This window comes from Asparagus officinalis, chromosome 7, assembly GCF_001876935.1.
Source record: "Asparagus officinalis chromosome 7, Aspof.V1, whole genome shotgun sequence".
Lineage (NCBI taxonomy): Eukaryota > Viridiplantae > Streptophyta > Magnoliopsida > Asparagales > Asparagaceae > Asparagus > Asparagus officinalis.
Window position 1 is genome coordinate 60,020,707 of NC_033800.1, and position 22,503 is coordinate 60,043,209.

A 22,503-nucleotide genomic window follows, 5' to 3' on the forward strand; every position below is an offset into this window, starting at 1 on the left:
GAGGAAGAGCCGATCTCACTTTGTTGAGATATTCGCTTCAGATTCTTGTTTCCTTGGTGAGACAGGAATTATTATTGAACTTTCTCTATTATTATGCACCAGAAACTCTGCCAAAATTTTCGCTACGCACAACAAGTGGTATTAGAGCCCAGGTTCCAAATCTAGGGTTTTGTCTTGGTTGGAGGAGTAGATCAATTTGGAGGCTCGTCTAGGGCTCATTTGGTGTTAAATGTGGGATCTTTTGGTAAAGACTTTATCTTTTTAGTTTTGGATCTATTATTCGTTCGTTGGTATATTGAGAAAGATGTCGGGGAAAGAAGGTGCTTCGGGTGTCGAAGGCGGTGCTTCTGGCGCGAAGACCATTCAGAGTTTGAATATCCACTCTATGAAGATAGATGTGAAGAAGTTTAATGGCATAAAAAATTTTGGATTATGGAGATGCGAGGTTTTGGATGCGCTGAATGCGCAGAATTTAGAGGATACCTTGGAGTTAGATGACAAGCCAGATGACATTGAAGAGAAGGTTTGGAAGAAGATGAATCGAACGGCTTGTGGTGTGATTAGGTCTTGTTTGACTCAAGATCTAAAATATGATGTGATGAATGAGACTTCTGCAAAGAAGATTTGAGAGATTCTTAAAAGCAAGTATCTGACAAAGAGTGTTGAGAACCACTTGCATTTAAAGAGAAGACTTTATCGTTTCCAGTTAAAGAAGGGAACCTCAATTAGTTATCACTTGAACACTTACGCAAAGCTTCTTGCGGATTTGACGAATGTGGATGTCAAGATTAAAGTTGAGGACAAGGCGTTGTTATCGTTGAGTTCCTTGTCTGATAAGAAATATGAGACATTTGTTCTTACTCTAATTAATGGGAATGCATCACTTTCGTATAGTGAGGTTACTGCTGCACTTGTGAATTATCAGCTTCGAAAAAAGAATAATGAGGCTTCAGTTGGGCCGGTAGCAGAGGCGTTGACCGTATGAGGGAAGAATTCGAACCGAAAGAATTAGAAGTCACAGTCTAGAGTAGGACATCCTACAATTAGAAAAGATCAGTGTGCTTGGTGCAAGGAGACTGGTCATTGGAAGAAAGACTGCCCAAAGCTCGATGAATGGATGAAGAATAAGCAGAAGGGAAAAGAAAAGCAACCATCATCAGAAGCAAACATCGTTATGTCGGATGGTAATATTTCTGATAGTTCTATTTATTCGCTTTCTATCAGTCCTACATGTAGCTATTCGGAGAAATCCGAGTGGATGTTGGATAGTGGTGCGACCTATCATGTGTGCCCTAGAAGGGAATGGTTCTCCAGTTTTGAAAAGCTGGATAGTGGGGTGATGTACATGGCTGATAACCGTGTATGCCAGATCCTTGGGATAGGAAGAATTCGCATCAAGATGTTTGACGGGACTGTTAGGGAGTTAAATGATGTGAGATATGTTCATTCTTTGAGGAAGAACTTGATCTCGATTAGGGCTTTAATTGGAGATTGGTTGGGGATATTTAGAGCACAGAAAAAGGAGAGTTTTTCTGAACAATTGTTTGAGGGTTTATTTAGAGAGATTAAGAGATTTGTTGGTGAGATTAGTTGCTTGTTTTGAGCGTTTTGTAATCTCAGTTTGTACTCTTCTTCTCTATTAGTGAAAACCCAATCCCCTTCTTGCCCCGTGGACGTAGGCAATTTGCCGAATCACGTAAAACTATTATGTTTGGATTTGTGCCGTTGTTTTGATTTGTTTGGCCTTTATCTCGATGTTTGTTTGATTTGGTTCTCGAAGCACGCCCGTTTGGTTGTCTCGCTTCCGCGCCGCGCACAACAAGATAAGAAGAACATTTTGCAAGCACATGTGAACCATCCCTAATGATGTTAATTTTACATTTTTTTATTATGACGGCGGGGTTTCAAAGAGTCTATAAATAAATATGCAAGGGAGAGGAATCTATTGGCTGTATTCCTGTCAGCACTATCGTTCTTTCTCCGTAGGGAAGTACAGTCTTTATCGTTCAGTTGCTCGCAGCGATGGCTGAGGATGAAACACAGAAGAAGAAACCAAAGCAAGGAGGTCTCAGGACTATGCCATTTATACTAGGTGAGCTACCCCATTACTCTTCTCCATGTTATTTTTTCCCCCTCGTAGTAATTTTATTGATTCCGTCTCACTATTTCAGCCACTACAACGCTTGAATTCTAAGGGTAAATTTGGGGGTTTATAGAAGTAGTAAGCCTATATTTTGAGTTCCAAAACAGAGAACATCACATAAATTTCACGAAACAACCATTTACGTCTAAGCGAGAAAATCAAAGTGTTCAGGGGTTTCTAAAGTTCCCAATCTCTTTGAGGCTAGAAGGAATTTTACCCATTGTCTAAAGAGAAGTAATTCGGTCTAATCTATGAAACTTTTCGTTGAGGGAGTTTTGTCAAACTCCCCCAAAAGTTCAGCGGCTTTTATTTTTCAATACCGTACGTTCAAAGTTGAGAGAGAGATTTTACGACCCATCACCCCGAAGTTCAGATAGTTTTGTAAAACTCCCACAATTCTCAATGATTGAAGGACCCTATTTGAGTTTTATGATTCATATGAATTTGAATAAACTTTACGAGTATACAACCGAGGAGTTTGTAAATGTTGATGCAGGAAATGAAGTGTGTGACAGATTTGCTGCTGCTGGATTCAATTTGAACCTGGTTTCATACTTAACCAGTCAGCTACACTTGTCTATGGTCACTGCCTCAAATACTCTCAATAACTTCAGTGGCACTTCAAGCCTCACCACCATAATTGGTGCTTTACTTGCTGACTCATACATTGGCCGCTTCTGGTCAATTACTATCGGCTCCCTCATCTATCAACTGGTACGTATCGACAACCTGTTTGGTTTGCTGCGTATATAGCGGAAGTGTCAGTTGCATGGAACTGTAATTGATGCAACTGCTATAACACGAAGTTGTAGTTGTAGTTGTAGTTGCTTGCTTTGCGGAGTTTATTTCAAAATCGAGTGTTCTTTTTTAGTCCTACATAAGAAAGTGAGAAAGAGTTTGAAGTATTTAAGTGTATTCTCTCTTTCTAGGAATAGAGGGGCGTTACGCCCAAACGTAAGCCCGATAGTTCTCGGAACTAGAAATTGTGTGCAATTGAATCCAGAAAATCTTAGTAATCCTTGGCTAAATTGCTTTTAGTTGCAGCCTACAACTTGGGCATATTTGGGGTGCAAATGTGGCAGTTGGAGTCTTCTTAGTCGCAAATGAGATTTAAGTCGTAGTTTCAAATACAAAATCTTCCCACAGGAGGCCAAGAAATTAACGTGATGTTTCAAATACAAATTGCAAAAACTAAATCTGAACCCAGCGTTGGTAGTTCCGCAGTGAACCAAACATTAGATTTAATTTTAGTAAGTTTTGTTGGATCTACATCAAAACTTGAGATCTAAAACCATATAGCCATGATTAATTCAAAGAGATTAACAAAAAATCTAAAGAGCGGAAGCTTATACCTGAATCCATTGCTTGATCTTGAGATGGGTTTTGATCTTCTAACCTTAGGGTTCTCTCTAGCCGAATTTCTCTCTTAGATGGGGGTGAAGAGAATTAGAGAATGTAACCCTAGGTTAGGGACCATAACCCCTTATTTATAGATGTTATACTTTTGTAATTTAGCCCCTCAATAAATTACAATTACAACCTGGTATCTGCACATATAACCCCATGACTTATTTAAATACCAAATTAACCCAACTTAATTGATCACTTTAGTGGGTTATCCTGAAAGATAGCAATACACATTGATTAATCATATGTGCCCACAAATAGATTTATTAGATTAAATCCAACAATCTCCCACTTGGGCACCATATGATTCCTTAAATTGTGTATAACCTTATGAGCTCAAAAAATGCTATCACTGAAAGGGTATTTCCGAACAATCTCGTCCATTGACTATATCAATATAGGATCAAAGCGGCCTTCGTCACATTTATCGTGACTCGACCCATCAATGGTCACATATACCAATACAATCAAACGACATAGATCAATCATGGATGTGCAGCATGAAAATTACATGCAATGTGATCAGTACATGTCTATTTTCAACTGGTCCTCCTTAGTGAGGTCAAAACCAAACATAATGTAACAGAGTGTCTTAACTGAAAACTTTATTCTGATCAGACAATACAAACAAACATAAAGCACCACAAATACAAACTCCCACTAAAACATAATATCCTCAAATAATACCACACCCATATGAGCAGTATGCTCATGAAAGACCTTAGGTGGCAATCCCTTAGTAAGAGGATCAGCTATCATGGAGTTTGTCCCAATGTGCTCTATGGATATCTGTCCACTCTGTACCCTTTCTTTCACAACCAGGAACTTAATGTCAATATGTTTTGACTTAGTTGAGCTCCTGTTGTTATTGGAATACATTACTGCAGATTTATTGTCACAATATAACCTTAGTGGTCTTTCAACATTTTCCAAAATGCGCAGTCCCGTGACAAAATTTCGCAGCCATATTCCCTGATTGGATGCCTCATAGCAAGCTACAAATTCTGCTGCCATAGTGGAGGAAGCTACTAGTGTTTGTTTGACACTTTTCCATGATATAGCTCCTCCTGCTAACATATAAATGTAGCCTGATGTAGACTTCCTGCTATCTTGGCATCCAGCAAAATCAGAGTCCGAATACCCAATGACCTCTAATTTCTCTGATTTTCTGTATGTGAGCATGTAATCTTTTGTTTTCTGAAGATACCTCATAACCCTTTTGACTGCTATCCAATGATCCATACCAGGGTTGCTTAAGTATCTGCCTAACATCCCAACAATGTACGCAATATCCGGACGCGTACATACCTGAGCATACATTAGACTTCCTACAGCCGAAGCATAAGGAATCTTCTGCATTTCCTGAATTTCAAGGTTACCTTTAGGGCACTGATTGAGACTAAACTTGTCTCCTTTAGCAACAGGGGTGTCACCTGGTCTGCAATCTTGCATGCCAAACCTTTTAAGTACCTTATCGATATAGCTCTTTTGTGATAATCCAAGAATACCCCGAGAGCGATCTCGATGTATCTGGATCCCTAATATAAAAGAGGCGTCCCCAAGATCTTTCATCTCAAAATTCTTTGATAGAAATCTCTTGGTTTCGTGCAACATGCCTATATCATTAGTGGCAAGCAAGATGTCATCCACATACAGAACCAGAAAAATATACTTACTCCCACTGAACTTGTGATATACACAGTCATCAACAATGTTCATCTCAAAACCGAACGAGATAACTATTTGTTGAAACTTATGATACCATTGACGAGGAGCTTGCTTGAGTCCATAGATGGATTTCCTTAATTTGCAAACCATATTCTTTGGGTCTCCTGACACAAAGTTTTCTGGTTGCACCATATAAATCATCTCATCAATGTCTCCATTGAGAAATGCAGTCTTAACATCCATCTGATGTAACTCAAGATCATAATGAGCAACAAGTGCCATGATTATTCTGAAAGAGTCTTTCGATGAAACCGGAGAGAAAGTCTCTGTATAATCAATGCCTTCCTTTTGAGTATAGCCTTTAGCCACAAGACGCGCCTTATACCTCTCCACATTACCGTTTGCATCCCGCTTGGTTTTAAAAATCCATTTACAACCAATTGGTTTTGCACCTTCTGGCAATGGGACAAGTTCCCAAACCTTATTGTCTTGCATAGACTTATACTCTTCATTCATGGCATCAATCCACTGTTGAGAGTTAGAACTTTTCATGGCCTGAGAGAAGTTGATTGGATCATCTTCTAACATTCCACTACTTTCCTCATGTTCTTGGAGAAATACAATATAATCATCCGGAATAGCATTTCTCCTTTCTCTCGTGGATCTCCTTAATGGCACTGGTTCTTGAGGTTGTTGAGTTTGTTCTTCTGGAACAGGGAGTTGTTCAACATTATCATCTTGAGGTTCCGGATTTACTTCTTGAGCAACAACAGGTATAGGAACCTGAATATTGTCAAAAGTAACTGTATGGATTGGATCTGAAGCCAATTCCTCCTCAAAACTAATGTCTCTAACCTTATTTCTCCCCCCAAACTCAACATCCTCAAAGAATGTTGCTGTTCCCGTCTCAAAAATATTCCTTATAGTGGGATCATAAAACTTATAGCCCCTAGAGCGATCAGGGTACCCAATAAAGTAGCTGCTAACTGTTTTGGAGTCCAATTTCTTTTCATTTGGCCTATAAGGCCTTGCCTCAGCTGGACATCCCCAAATATGTAAATGCTTTAAACTGGGCTTTCGACCAGTCCAAAGCTCATAAGGTGTTTTAGCAACTGCTTTACTTGGTACTCTATTCAGAATGTAAGCTGCTGTCTTAAGTGCTTCTCCCCAGAGTGACTCTGGTAAAGAAGAATGAGCAATCATACTTCTTACCATATCCTTAAGAGTCCTGTTTCGTCTTTCAGCTACACCATTCATGCTAGGTGAACCCGGCATAGTGTACTGTGGGACGATACCGCATTCCTCTAGGTATCTAGCAAATGGTCCTGGACGTTGTTCACCTGAACCATCATATCTACCGTAGTACTCACCACCACGATCAGATCTGACGGTTTTAATTCTTCTGTTGAGTTGATTCTCAACTTCAGCTTTATAGGCTTTGAACATGTCCAGAGACTCAGATTTTTCATGAATAAGATATAGGTGCCCATAACGTGAGTAATCGTCTATGAATGATATAAAATATTGTTGACCATTCCAGGATTCCGTAGGGAATGGCCCACAAATATCCGTATGTATCAATTCTAAGACATCCGAAGATCTGTTGGCACCTAATCTCTTCACTTTGGTCTGTTTTCCCTTGATACATTCAACACATACGTCGAAGTCCGAAAAATCAAGGGAATCCAAAATGCCATCAGACACAAGACGCTCAACTCTACCTTTTGAGATATGACCTAAGCGCTTATGCCATAATGTCGCCGAATTTTCCTTATTTAATTTACGCTTAGTACCACGTGATTCCACATGCAAGGATTCATTGTAAGAAGCAATTGTATCAAGCAAATATAGGTTGTCATAAATACTCAAGTAACCGGTTCCCACAACATTTGAATTAAAAGATAAACTGAATTGACTGTTTCCAAATGAACAAGAATAACCTGATTTGTCCAATACAGAAACAGAAACCAAATTCCGTCTAAAAGACGGTACTACAAAAGTATCTTTTAAATCCAAATAATAACCAGTTCCTAACAACAACCTAAAGTGCCCAATTGCTTCCACATCTACCGATTGTCCGTCGCCCACAAAGATGTGTCTTTCAACATCACTTGGCTTTCGGTAGCTCAGGCAACCCTGCATAGAAACACTTATGTGAGTAGTAGCACCAGAGTCTAACCACCAAGTGTTTCTAGGTACTGAAGCTAAATTAACCTCAGAACAGACCAAAGCAAGGAACGTACCCTTATTATCACGCCAGGCGTGATATTTTGTACAGTCCTTCTTTACATGTCCAGGCTTCTTACAGAAGAAACAACCCTGATTATCCTTATGTTGTTTCTTCTCAACTGGACCCTTAGCAGCTTCCTTATCATTCTTCCTTTTCTTGCCCTTATCCTTAGAGGCATAGGCCAAATGAGCACTTTCTGTCTTATCTTGCTTCAACCTGTCTTCTTCTTGCACACAGTATGAAATGAGCTCATTTAGAGTCCATTTCTCCTTTTGACAGTTATAACTGACCTTAAATTGGTTAAACTGTGCAGGAAGAGACAACAAAACCAGATGCACTAATAACTCGTCACAAAGATCGAGTTTAAGTGCCTTAAGCTTTGAAGCAATATGAGACATTTCCATAATGTACTCCCTGATATTTCCTTTGCCCTTATACTTCATTGAAATCAAGCGAGCTAAAAGCGTGCTTGTTTCTACCTTATCGTTTTTCGCAAAACGCTTCTCAATTTCGGCAAGGAAATCTTTAGCCTTAGTAATCCCTTCGGATTCTATGCCCCTGAAGGCTTCCGGAACGCCGCGCTTAATGATCATAAGACTCATGCGATTTGAACGCTCCCACTTCTCATGCTCCTTCTTTGCATCAGGAGTGCTATCCGCATTGAGAGGTTGGGGTTGTTCAGTTCTTAATGCATAGTCAAGATCCATGCAGCCAAGAACAATTAATATGTTCTCTTTCCAAACCTTGAAGTTTGTCCCATTTAGCATGGGAATTGAGTTGATGTTAGCAGAAATTGTTGCAGCAGATGCATTAGCTGAAATAAAACAAAAATGCTCACATCAATAACCATAATCAATAAAATTCAAATAATGACAATCCCCATCCAAGATACCGGCACAACATTAATATCAAGTCTTTGGACAGTAATATTAACTTGTAAGTGATACCTTGTTGCAATGATCAAACATTGACAATAACTCATGTCAAATAATGAAACTATCTTTGGATCGATTCATTATTCACATGTAAACCTTATAATTGTCACACGCTTATCATCGCAGATGTGTATACAGTCTAAATAAATATTAACCTTCCTTTGGGCCGATTAAATATTTACACGAAAGCATACACACAAACATCTCACATTCCTCATGAACAATCTACACAAGAGAGGTTACTTTGGCAACTTCTTGTTTCAATTAATCAATTGGAGTGAGAGACAACCTTAATACCTTAGTGTCATTATATTTGAATTAAATAATTGATTAAAAACCGAATTAGATTTAAATTAAAAATTTAAATCAACTGAATTTCTAAAAACTTAATTGGGGTCTCACAGCTTAATTAGGGCCCATAACTTAATTGAATAAATTAAGTATACCAAAGTGGACCCATGAAAAGCCGAGACTTAACCATAATGAACACGAAGTTCCCTTAACTTCGAACGCGAGGTTCGACTGTATTGAGTACGAGACTCACTTAAGCACGAGCGCGAGGTTCGTCTGAAAGTGAACGAACGCGAGGTTCGTTTGATAAAAGAACGCGAGGTTCAACTTGGGAACGAACGCGAGGTTCGTTAAAAAAAATGAACGTGAGGTTCAACTGAAGTACGAACGCGAGGTTCGTCTGAAGTACGAACGCGAGGTTCGTCTGAAGTTCGAACGCGAGGCTCGACTGAAGCACGAACGCGAGGTTCGTCTGAAGTACGAACGCGAGGTTCGTCTGAAGTACGAACGCGAGGTTCGTCTGAAGAACGAACGCGAGGTTCGTTAAAAAATTGAGCTTGACGCTCACCTGAGTTGAACGCGAGGTTCACCTTAGAACGAACGCGAGGTTCGTTGAAATTGAGCTTGACGCTCACCTGAGTTGAATGCGAGGTTCTCCTTAGAACGAACGCGAGGTTCGTTCAAATTGAGCTTGACGCTCACCTGAGTTGAACGCGAGGTTCACCTTAGAACGAACGCGAGGTTCGTTAAAATTGAGCTTGACGCTCACCTGAGTTGAACGCGAGGTTCACCTTAGAACGAACGCGAGGTTCGTTGAGCGCGAAGCTCGGTTAAAATTTAACGAACGCGAGGATCGTTTGAGGTAACCACCTCCTTGATTTTCGCCATGAACCCTTAGGGTTTCAAATCGAAACCGCCACCGACAAACCCAAAAAACCTTTGATTTTTTTTTCAAAACAGATCCAAAATTGGAAAAAATTGAAGAAAAAATCAAAGAAAATTCCAAAAAGTTACTGCTCACAGGCGATTTTCCAGTTACTGTTCATCCGAAAAAAACGTTACTGTTCATCCGAATTTTTTTTTTCCGCTACTGTTCACCGAACATTACTGTTCATCCGAACCCAAAAAATAAATCTTTAACCAGAGATTTAAGATCAAAAACCCAATAAAACTTAAATCCCTAAGAATTAATCAATGTGGCTCTGATACCACTTGTTGGATCTACATCAAAACTTGAGATCTAAAACCTTATAGCCATAATTAATTCAAAGAGATTAACAAAAAATCTAAAGAGCGGAAGCTTATACCTGAATCCATTGCTTGATCTTGAGATGGGTTTTGATCTTCTAACCTTAGGGTTCTCTCTAGCCGAATTTCTCTCTTAGATGGGGGTGAAGAGAATTAGAGAATGTAACCCTAGGTTAGGGACCATAACCCCTTATTTATAGATGTTGTACTTTTGTAATTTAGCCCATCAATAAATTACAATTACAACCTGGTATCTGCACATATAACCCCATGACTTATTTAAATACCAAATTAACCCAACTTAATTGATCACTTTAGTGGGTTATCCTGAAAGATAGCAATACACATTGATTAATCATATGTGCCCACAAATAGATTTATTAGATTAAATCCAACAAGTTTTGCATATTCTTCCTTAATTTGGTCGTTCTTGAGGTGATCCTTCTACACTTGTAAAATATCACTTAACCCCCTCCTTTAGTTTTGCCAGATAATCGCCTAGCTAATGCCATTTCTTCTGTGACAGCTGATGGAAAATACCCCTTTAATGTACTTTTTAAAGGTAATTTTCAAGCCTTAAATATGTAGGGAATGATCACCCTCACGGTCTCAGCAATCCTCCCTGGTCTCCGTCCACCGCCGTGCACACCACCCTCACCCTGCCAACGAGCATCGCCATTCCAGCTCCTCTTCCTCTACGCCTCCCTNTGCATCGGCTCCGGCTTCGTCCGACCCTCCGTCATCGCGTTCGGCGCCGACCAGTTCGAGCTCCACAAAGCAAGCACGAGGAAATGGAACTACTTCAACCTCTACTACTTCGCTCTCACCCTCTCTCTCCTCTTGGCCATCACTGTGGTTGTCTACATACAAGACAATGTGGGCTGGGGTTGGGGATTTGGGATCCCTTGCATATCAATGTTTGTAGCTGTGGTTGCTTTTGTGATTGGGTATCCGATGTATATAAAGCTTAAGCCTGCAGGGAGTCCAATGACACGGTTGCTACAAGTCTCAGTTGCTGCGTTCAGGAAGAGGAAGGTTGCTAAGCCTGAAGATCCTAACCTTTTGTTTGTTGATAAGGAGTTGGATGCTGGTATTTCTACCGCGGGGAGGCTTCTCCACAGTGAACAGTTTAGGTGAAAACAATTTGGTTCATGAATTTTCTTTTCTCCAACAATTTCACGCTGTTAAAAAATACTTGTCAGCTATTAGTGGAACACATCATTCACGGGAATCATGGAACAACATACGTACACAACATTTTTAAGATCTCCCACCACATGTTGGCTAACCAGACTATATATTATCACTACTACATGGCAATTTCGGTTGTCACTCGTACCTGAGATAACAAGACTTAAAAGTGTGAAGCAGTAACCATGGATGCAATATTGTTACAAATATGCATAGGATCTTCCACCATATGTGGACTAATTAACTAGAACATTGTCTACATCGACAACCATGAGAGCATCATGACTTGTCAACCATCCTATGTGGACTAACCTAGCTTCAATCGTTTCTTATTTCAGATTAGGCTCTATTCTCATTGAATCGCGACCTTGGTTCTGATATAACTGTTGCGGAGCAGGATCCGACTATCCTCTTATATAAGAGGGTAGTAACCGGCCAATTCGATTTAGAGATCATAGAGAGTGAAGTGCATGAAATTAAATCTTGGAACAAGGATTAAAGGACGTAACAGATTAATCTAGATTTCATTGGCGCAGGTTCTTGGACCAGGCAGCAGTCATCACTAACGGGGACATAGCCTCCACGGGCAAGCCCAACGTCTGGCGCCTCTCGACAATCCACCGCGTGGAGGAGCTCAAATCAGTCATCCGCCTCATCCCCCTCTGGTCCGTAGGGATCTTTGTCACGACCGCAGCCTCCCACAACTACACCTTCGGCATAATGCAGGCCAAATCCATGGACCGTCACCTCACCTCTAACGGATCCCCGCGGCCTCCATGTCCATATTCTCCATCGCCACTCTCATGCTCGGCGTGGCTCTCTACGACCGAGTCTTCATCCCTGTCGCCCGTCGCCTCACTGGCAACCCCTCAGGCATCACGCACCTCCAAAGAATCGGTATCGGTCTGATTATCTCAGTCATCGCCAACGTCGCAGCTGCAGTGGTCGAGAACAAAAGGAGAGTGGTTTCAATTGAAAGTGGACTATTGTATCGGCCGGACGCAACGGTACCGATCAGTGTTTTCTGGCTGGTGCCGCAGTACGCAATCCACGGATTCGCCGACGCGTTCACCATCGTCGGACAAATGGAGTTTCTGTATGATCAGTCACCGGAGAGCATGCGGAGCACGGCGGTGGCGCTGTACAATCTCTCAGGGTCGATCGGGAATTATCTGGGGACTGCGCTTGCGACTGTGGTGAGTGATTATACGAAGAGGAGAGGGGATTGGTTGCAGGATAATATTAACAGGGGGAGGTTGGATTCTTATTATTGGTTGGTGACGGTGATGCAAGTGATGAATCTTGGGTATTATTTTGTTTGTGCAAAGTACTATACTTTTAAGCCGTTGGAGGTGGAAGGGAGGGAGGAGGGAGATTTGGAGCTTGATGCTGTGGAGGGAAAAGGTAGCAATATTGATGGCGAAGAAGAGGCAACTGAAAGTTGCTTGGTATCAGCACAAGACACAAGAAAATAATGCAGAATAATTCTCCTCTGTCGCATTAATGGTATCTTAAAGAGATGTAGTATAATTTTAAATTGGATAAATATCAGAATAATCCCCTTTAATTGGTAACTCTTGTGAGCTAAAATTTCAACTCCACCTACCTGTTTTTTTTAATCTGCTTTAGAAATTGGAGACCAAAAGGCTTCCAATATTGCTCATTGTAATGCTATGTCCAAGAAGCAAAAACTTTAAACTATATGATGAGAGTTGAGAGTTATAATTTTATATTATATCATAATCTATTTAGAGACTTATGAACCCAACTAATTGCAAGTCCAAAATACATGAGGGAACCTGAAGACTTTGAAAGTGGTCGAGCTGGTAGCTATAGAGAGTTGAAGAAGATATACGCACATTCATAAATAGATGACTGATAACACCACTCCTGGATGTCCATTTTATGAGGAATATATCTTAGTAAAATCTAAATGAAAAGAATAATCAAGTGAGAAAATTCCCCTTGAAGAAAAAAGAGTACAATATTTCCAGTACTAACTCCTCCTGTTAATACACCATTAAACTTCTCAAATGTTACGACAGGTAATACTTTGATGAACAGATCTTTGCATATATGGTTGTTTTTCCTCATCTTCGAAATTTTAAGATATCTTTGTTTGAATGTTGTTCCAATTTTGAAAAATAAGAGTTATAACAATTTTTAAAGAGCAAAGAAATACATCAATCAATATATTATATAGGCCATAGACAAGCCCATCAACTATGAATTATGATGCAAGTCTGGTGAATGCGGGAAATGTCATAAGGGGGTGTTAGTCAATTGGGATATTTTCATGTAAAATGGGATAATTATTAAAGTGGAATAATATTTCGCTAGTGAGATATTTTAGTGGGATAACTAGGAACAATTTTGTGAAGCAGGATATTTTGATAAAATAACGTGGGATAAATTTTTATAATCATGAAGTATATATTTATGCATTTTGAAGATATAAATACTATTTATGTATTTTAAACTTACTATTATTAATTGATAATTGCTTACAAGAATGTTCGTTACTATTAAATAACTTTTGGTTAGACTATAAATATTGACAATTATTATTATGATGATGGTCTAATGATGGTGATAACCATAATAGGAAATAAGTAAAGAAAAAAATAAAAAATAACAAAATAAATACGAGTTCTAGTTTTTTACCACATAGTTCCAAGCTAAAACTTGGAATAATTTGAGAGACTAGAACTCTCATTTTTGTATAGAAAAATAAAAAAAGTGGGATAATTTTGTACAATTATCACAATTCTAGTTTTGTTAAAGTTCTGCTTGACTAACACTGTAAAATTTTATTCTAGTTTTAGTTCTATGTGACTAACACCTTAAAATTTTGTTCTAGGTTTGGTTCTATGTGACTAACACCTTAAAATTTTATCCCACAGATTATCCCAGTTCTAATTTTAAGTTCTAGGTGACTAACCCCCTAAAGGAACTCTATCAACACCTTGTACACTTTTTAGATGAAGCCTGTTACTTTCAAATTAAATTCGGACCCAATTTATGGGCTGGTAGGTAATGTATACCTAACGTATTTTAGCCCAATAAACATGAAATAAATAAATTAAAAAATAGCATTCAAAATGATTTAGAAATAAAATAGAAAGAAGTAATCTTCTCTTTAAAAAAAGTAGTAGTTTAGCCCATGCGAGGCATGGTCATACCTCCTAATTTAATATTTTCATCATACTTAAAGAATTTTAAAGACACATATATAACATTCAACATCTATCATGTTTGTCTCATTAAACTACTACTTATAGTAAATATTATGATAACACACGTACACTCTTTTGTATATTTTAAAATATACACTATTTTCCAAAAATATGTTTATTTAAAATTTATTGATTTGATAAAAATACATTAAAATGCTATAAAAATATTTGAATAAAAATTTTTAGGGAAATTTGTGTCAATGCCTCAAAAGCAATATCTTCATGTGCTGCAGCCCCTTCATTTTTTTCCCCATGTGGTTCAGCCCTACGAAGTGTCACGTCATGTGCTACAGCTCTCTTTTAGCAATTATTATCCGCCAACTAAGCATAGAGAGAGAGAGAGGATAAGAAGTACAAAATTCCAAAATGCCCTTATTTACTCTATTCTTTCATGTTAGGTCTATTTAGAGTTTATGTTAGGTCTAATTTCATGTTAGGTCTATTTAGAGTTCATGTTAGGTCTAATTTCATGCTATGTCTAATAATAGTTCATGTTAGGTCTAATTTCAGTTCATGTTAAGTCTAATAATAGTTTATGTTAAGTCTAATTTTAGTTTATGTTATGTCTAATAATAGTTCATGTTAAGTCTAATTTCAGTTCATGTTATGTCTAATTTCAGTTCATGTTATGTCTAATAATAGTTCATGCTAGGTCTAATTTTATGTTAAGTCTAATAATAGTTCATGTTAGGTCTAACAATAGTTCATGTTAGGTCTAATTTTAAATTAGACTTAACATGAAGTAAATTAAACTTAAAAGGAATTTAACATGAAGTAAATTAGACCTAACATGAATTGTTACTAGACTTAACATGAACTGAATTTAGACTTAACACGAATCAAGTTGGACTTAATATGAAATTAGACCTAACATGAACTATTATTAGGCTTAACATGAACTATTATTAGACATAACATGAATTGAAATTAGACTTAACATGAACTATTATTCGACCAAACATGAACTATTATTAGACATAACATGAACTATTATTAGACCTAGCATGAACTAAAATTAGACTTAACATAAACTATTATTAGACTTAACATGAACTGAAATTAGACCAAACATGAACTATTATTAGACCTAACATGAACTGAAATTAGACCTAACATGAACTATTATTTGACTTAACATGAACTATTATTAGACATAACATGAACTGAAATTAGACTTAACATGAACTATTATTCGACCAAACACGAGCTATTATTAGACATAACATGAACTATTATTAGACTTAATATGAACTATTATTAACATGAACTGAAATTAGACTTAACATGAACTATTATTAGACTTAACATGAACTGAAATTAGACCAATCATGAACTATTATTAGACCTAACATGAACTGAAACTAGACCTAACATGAACTATTATTAGACTTAACATGAGCTATTTATTAGACATAACATGAACTGAAATTAGACCTAACACGAACATAAATTAGACTTAACATGAACTATTATTAGACATAACATGAACTGAAATTAGACTTAACATGAACTATTATTATACCTAATATGAACTGGAATTAGACTTAATATGACCTATTATTAGACATAACATGAACTCAAATTAGACTTAACATGAACTATTATTAGACTTAACATGAACTGAAATTAGACCAAATATGAACTATTATTAGACCATACATGAACTGAAATTAGACCTAACATAAACTATTATTAGACTTAACATGAACTATTATTAGATATAACATGAATTGAAATTAGACCTAACATGAACAGAAATTAAACTTAACATGAACTATTATTAGACATAACATGAACTGAAATTAGACATAATATAAACTATTATTAGACTTAACATGAACTGAAATTAGACCTAACATGAACTCTAAATAGACCTAACATGAAAAAATAGAGGAGATAAGGGCATTTTGGGGTTTTATACTTTTTATGCTCTCTTTATTTGTAGTTGGCGAGTAATAATTGCTAAAAGAGGACTGCAGCATATGATGTGACACTTCTTGGGGCTGAACCACATTGGAAAAAAGTGAAAGGGCTGCAACACATGAAGATATTGCTTTTGGGGCCTTAACACAATTTTCCCAAATTTTATTGTACTATAATGATGGTAAAAACCAATTTAACAATGATCACGTACGACTTTTTGACTTTGATACCGTGAAATGAACTAAAGGGATATCAAAGTAAAATATTTCTGAACTTTGTGATATTTCTTGGTTAAATGAAAACTTGAGGATGTCGAAGTTCAAATCGTGAAAACTTAATTAAGGGCTGTTAATTTGCGTAAAACAAACCGGAGCCCAGGATGTTGTGCAATGCAAAAAATGAAGATAATATTTTTAATAATAAAGCACAATTGAAGGGCCTCGACTGTCCACCTTCTTCATCCGCCTTTTCTTCTTTTCAGATCTCTGGGCCTAAACTGTGGTAGAACTTGACGCGACCAGTCGAGCGGTAATCTCGACCGCATTGGCCTATATCCTCTTGGCCTTATCAAGAGCCAAGTCAGGACGGAGGCACTTTTTCAGCCTCATTGAGGGCCCTCCTCGAGTTTGAGTAGGTGGGGCCGCCGGCACCATCTCATATTCCTTCAAGCCTAGCGTCAGCATGGCTGACCATATTTCATCATCTGCAGTTAGAGGAACTGAGGAGATGCCAACAACCCACAGGATGGAGTTGTCGAAAATGTTCTCACTTCGACGGTAACCAGTGTAGGCCCTGATCTTGTCAAGCGCACATTTTTCATCAACCGATAGTAGACCTGACCTAAGCACATCCTTGTTGATCTCATGCCACATGGAGCAACCAAGATGGCATCGCCTCCGAAGACCCACACAAACCTCTCCTTCCAATCCTTGCTGGACTCGGAGGCATTGGAGATGATCTTGTTACCCACCAAGATCTAGAGGTACTAGTGGCCCTCTTGCTGATTTACTTTCACACAAAGGAGGTGGCCGAGAATTCTGAGAGTCGGCTAGACTCCTAGCCAATAGCAGATGATAACAAATCCTACCAGAGTGGCGATAGAGTTTGGTTGCATCTATGATGGTGACACCACTAGAGCTTCAAAAACACGGTGGAGGAAGGGGTGGAGTGGTAGGTACAGACCATACTCCAGGTGTTTGAGATGCACCGAAGCTACATTGCCACAGTGATCGAACACAGCCTGCGTACGCGTCAGTGTTGTTTGGGAAAACGCCCTAGAGATATCATAATTGTCATATAGAGTTTCCAGCAGCGACCGCGGCACCTTCGAGTGGAACTTCCGAAGATGGTTGGGAAAGTGCCGTAGAGGGGGGGGAGGGGTGAATAGGATAATTGCTAATCTAATCCGATTTAGATGTCAAATTAAAAATTAATAAAGTAAAGTCCTTGACTATATGATATACAAGAGGATATGCAAGGATAAACAATTACACAATAGGTGATATAAATAATAAGCACAAGATATAAGAGAAATATACGCCAAAGCCAAACGCAAACACAAAAATTGATCACGGAGTTCGGACAACCCACGACCTTCGTCTCCGCTCCTCGCCTCGAGGAGGTTCACCATTATTTCACAAAATAACTATACAATAACGGTTTTTAACGTTCACTAATAACGTTTACAATACACACGTTGTCAATCACACAAGCTACACTCCTCTAAGTGTTGGCCTACCTGTGTTACCTTCCTCAAGTGTTTGGATTTACCACCTCTCCTTAGGCTTTACTATCAACCCACTCCTCTTGAAATTAACCTTGGTCTCTCCCAATCACTTCTCTAAGTGGTCTTGCGTATTACAACATGTTCAACAATAAGTACAAATAAATGATTTGTTCTCTAAGTCAAATGAGAATGAAATTTAAGCTTTCTCAATGAAACAACCTCACAATCCAAATATACAATATGTGAAATATTAAAGCTCAAATGGTTGTGTGTGTAAACAATGAGTAAAATGAAATTAAACTCAAATCAATCTAGCATAAATATATGAGAATCAAAATAATAATTAGCTAGAGGATGAGTTTAGAAAAACTTCTCCAAAACAAAGAGAGATTTGAGATTTGAGGATGGACTTGTTAAAAACGAAATTGAGATTCTTCTCTTTGTGAAACTTTCTTCACATAAACAAACACCCTTAAACTTAGAAACAAACTGGTGAAACAATCTTATAAAAACTCTTAGTGAATAACCAAGTCTTGAGGGCTATTTATTTCCTCTCAAACAAAACAGTCCAAAACTAGCTGTTACAGCAAAAAATGTAGATCAGTCGATTGGTCAATTTTATCGGTCAACTGATAAACTAGTAGTTGGCTAATTCTCGGTCGACTGATAAAACCAATCGGTCGACTGAACACACTATGCTCGATCGACTGATTCACGTAATCGGTCGACTGATAAGACTAAAAAATCATATGCTAAAAAATTCTTTTGGTCAGTCGACTAGTGGAGCCAATCGGTCGACTGATAGCTGATTTTTTAGATACTTAAATTACTGAATACTTGATTTTCTAAATTCGATTAAAAATAATAAATCAACTCCAAAAATAGTAAAACTTGGGGAAATGTTTATATATATGAAAACAAACATGTTAGAGAAGAAATTTCTAAAATATCATTTTTGATTTTTGAAAACTCATTATTTTGCAAAAACGTATCAATACGATTTCATATATTACCAGAATCAACAAATATACGAAATCATTAAACACACGATTCTGATGAAATTATTTCAAACACGTTATCTTCCCAAATAGATGACTTTTGAAAACTAATTTATATTTATAGGGCTAAACGTATTTTTTGTCGTTTTGTGAAATAATGTGTGTGTGTGTGTGTGTGTGTGTGTGTGTGTGTGATTTAAGCTTTTAAGTATAATATATAAAGTATAAACACCTAAACTACTATACCCAATGCAAATGACGCTTGGTCTTGGGTGATCCTCCTCTTGGTAATAAGGATGAAGCACAAGTTCGTATTTAACTTGAATTGTGATGGCTTCATTCCAATTTCCTCCATCCTCCATGATATCATTGTTAAAGCGTAATTCCAACCAACCTCCAACTTGGAAGCATGTTGGAGGAAAGCACAAAAACTAGAAACAATATTAGAAAATCATCAAAAACCAGATTGGAAAGTAGGCTCATAAACATGAGTCCTAACAATCTCCCCCTTTTTGATGATGACGAACAATTTACACAAAGAGTATATAGAAATTATAGAATACATATGTTTAACCAATAGTGAACAAAAGAAAAATAAGAGATACTCACAGTTTACTTGTTTCTCCCCCTTTGTCAACATCAAAATGAGGAAAACAATAAGAGAAAGAGAGCGAAATTTTCCCCTACATATAAGCACGAGTGAGTATAAACAAAATGGGGAAAAGCTCCCCCTATCAAAAAGTCACAGAGCATATATCAAATGAAATATTTTATGCAGTCATACACATATATATGTCTCCATGCGGATCACAATACACAACAAATATGTGAGCAAATTACATACTAAACACAAGTTACACTTAAGGTGAACCAAAGAGCACATACATATATACGTCACCATGAAGTGTTCACAAGTGTCTCAAATACATACCAAAATCAAGACAAACCAAATACATAGTTTCAAACCAAGTCAAAGACAAACCAAATACATAGTTTTGAAACAAACTGAAAAGGCAAACACATAGTTCAAAGTTAAATACAAAAGTCCTAGTTTTGAAACAAACTAAAAAGGCAAACACATAGTTCAAAGTCAAATACAAAGGTCCAGGTCATTAAGAATTTTGTCTTTAAGAGTGGGATGACCCGGGACCCGGAGATGGAGGCCTTTGCTCTAGAAATTAGTGCATGTATATGTTCAACAATTGTTGTTGGACGCTCAACATTTCTTCTTGCCTACTCTCTATGCTATCAATGCGATCAACCAATTTATCCTCTAAGCTCTCAATCCGGTCAACTAAATAATTTAGAGTGCCAGAATACTAGAAGGGGTGGAAGTTGAAGCACGAGGAGGACGGAACAAATCCTAGAGCGAGGGGCGGGATGATGATTCAGTAACAGGAGGAGGCACAGAAGCTTGAGAAACTGGAGGAGGTTCTAGGAGCCTCATCCTAGTGAGACTCGAGCTATCAAAAATTCATGAATAGGTTTGATATTGGGTTCATTTGTGAGGTCAACACCAAAATGTCTAAAAATGTGAGAGAGAAGAGCACCAAATAGAAGAAACTTAGTATAATTACAAGTCATGATATCAAAAATGACTTTACTCCACATGACTTTGACATTTTCAAAAATAGCATACACAACAACCATCAAGTTATAAAAAAATGATCATAACTATTAGTTTTGGGAATTATGTTATAAGAGATGATACATGCAATTAATTTAGCAGAGGGAATGATGGAGCTGTTTGACATAGGGTACTCCTTGCCTGGAAGATATATCATAGAGTTGATCGAAGGATCATCAAGGTCTAAATATTCAAGTAAGGAGTCTCCAGAAGGAATGTTAAGGATTTTAGTTAAATCATCAGAAGAGAAAATTATTTCACAACCCTTAACATAGGTTCTGAGAATGGGGGTTTCATCATCAGTTTGTTAAAGTATCATATTTGTGTAAAACAGGTAAATAAAGTTCGGGTAATATGGTACTTGATTAGTATGAGTAAGAAGGTCATGTAACCCAGCATTCTCAAAATAGGTATGCAATTGAAAATTTGACAATTCAGGGAAATTAACGAATCTACCCGGAAAGATGCTTAATTTATAAATATTTCGATATTTGTTAATCATATTAGGTTATGAAGGTAGCATTCGTAATTGGAAACACAAGATGCAGAATCATCAGCTCTATTATGTCTAGATCATTTAGGAAAAGCCATGATTAAAAGAATATTGATCTTGACAATACTAGATATAGAAACAAGCTGAAAAGAGAGAGAGGAAAGGATTTTACTAAGATGGAGCACCAGAATTCCTCTCGGCAGCAGTGATCGTTCGACTGGTGGGATCCGTCGGTCGACCGGTCGGGGATCAACAGGTAGGGTTTTGAACGACTGGAAATTTGATGTATATAGAGAGTTTGGAGTCCATGATTTGTTCGACCAATAAGTCAATGGATAGGATTAAAGGAAAGTATAAACATGCATTAAACAGGTCGGGTTTGAAGACAAAGATCCAATAACAAAAACTCAGGAAAACTCAAAAAATGCACAGGTCAGTCGATTGATTTCTTCAATCAGTTGACTGAGTATCATTCATCAGTCGACTAATGAAGAAAATCAGTCGACTGATGGCACAGTGAAATCTCATGCATTTTTAAACTTAAACCAATATTAAAAAAACTTAATACACCATTTATATTATTATTAAAAATGAATATATGTATTAAGTTCTTTTCTAAATATGATGAAAATATTTTCTTTTAAATATTTTATAAAAATATTTACAATTTGTTTACAAAAAAATAAACAAAAATCATCTTTTAAAATCATAAAACCGAAAACACAATAAACTTGTTTTTAAAAATTTAAACATGTTTTGGCACCCAAACACTCTTGGTGTCGAAGAGTTTAGGGACATGACCCCTATCAATTAAATCAAAAGCCCTTGGGTTATGATTCTATTTGGGCACATTTAGTGCACGTGTTCGGTCATAGCAATAATTACGCAAATGACTCATTCTATTGCAATAAGACTATCTCCATCAGGAGTCGAAATTTTAACCTTCTCTCTCCTGCCACATCACTTTATTCCCCCTCCACATAATTCAACAATCTTCATTTTCTATCATCTCTACAGCAGGAGTTTTTTCAAAAGATTTTTACTTTATTTGGGACCCACTATAACCCCATCACTCCAACATATATACCCCACCTTATTTATTCATTTCTTTTTCTTATTTCATATATATTACTACTACTACTATTATTATTACTAATATAACTCATTTATTTATAATTATAATTTTTTAATATTTACATAAATAATATATATTATTAATTTAATATAGAATATAGAAGCAAAAGCAAAGAGAAGGAGAATAAGGTTTGAAGAATATAGAAGCAAAAGCAAAGAGAAGGAGAATAAGGTGTTGAAAACTCAGATTTTTTTTGGTCTCCAAATTACACAAGACTACTCTCTATTTATAGAGGTGAAAAAATAAAAATTA

The 22,503-nt window shown here is 37.3% G+C and overlaps 1 pseudogene; it reads left to right on the forward strand.

Moving 5' to 3' along the window:
* On the forward strand, positions 1,903–12,835 carry LOC109851087 (annotated as a pseudogene).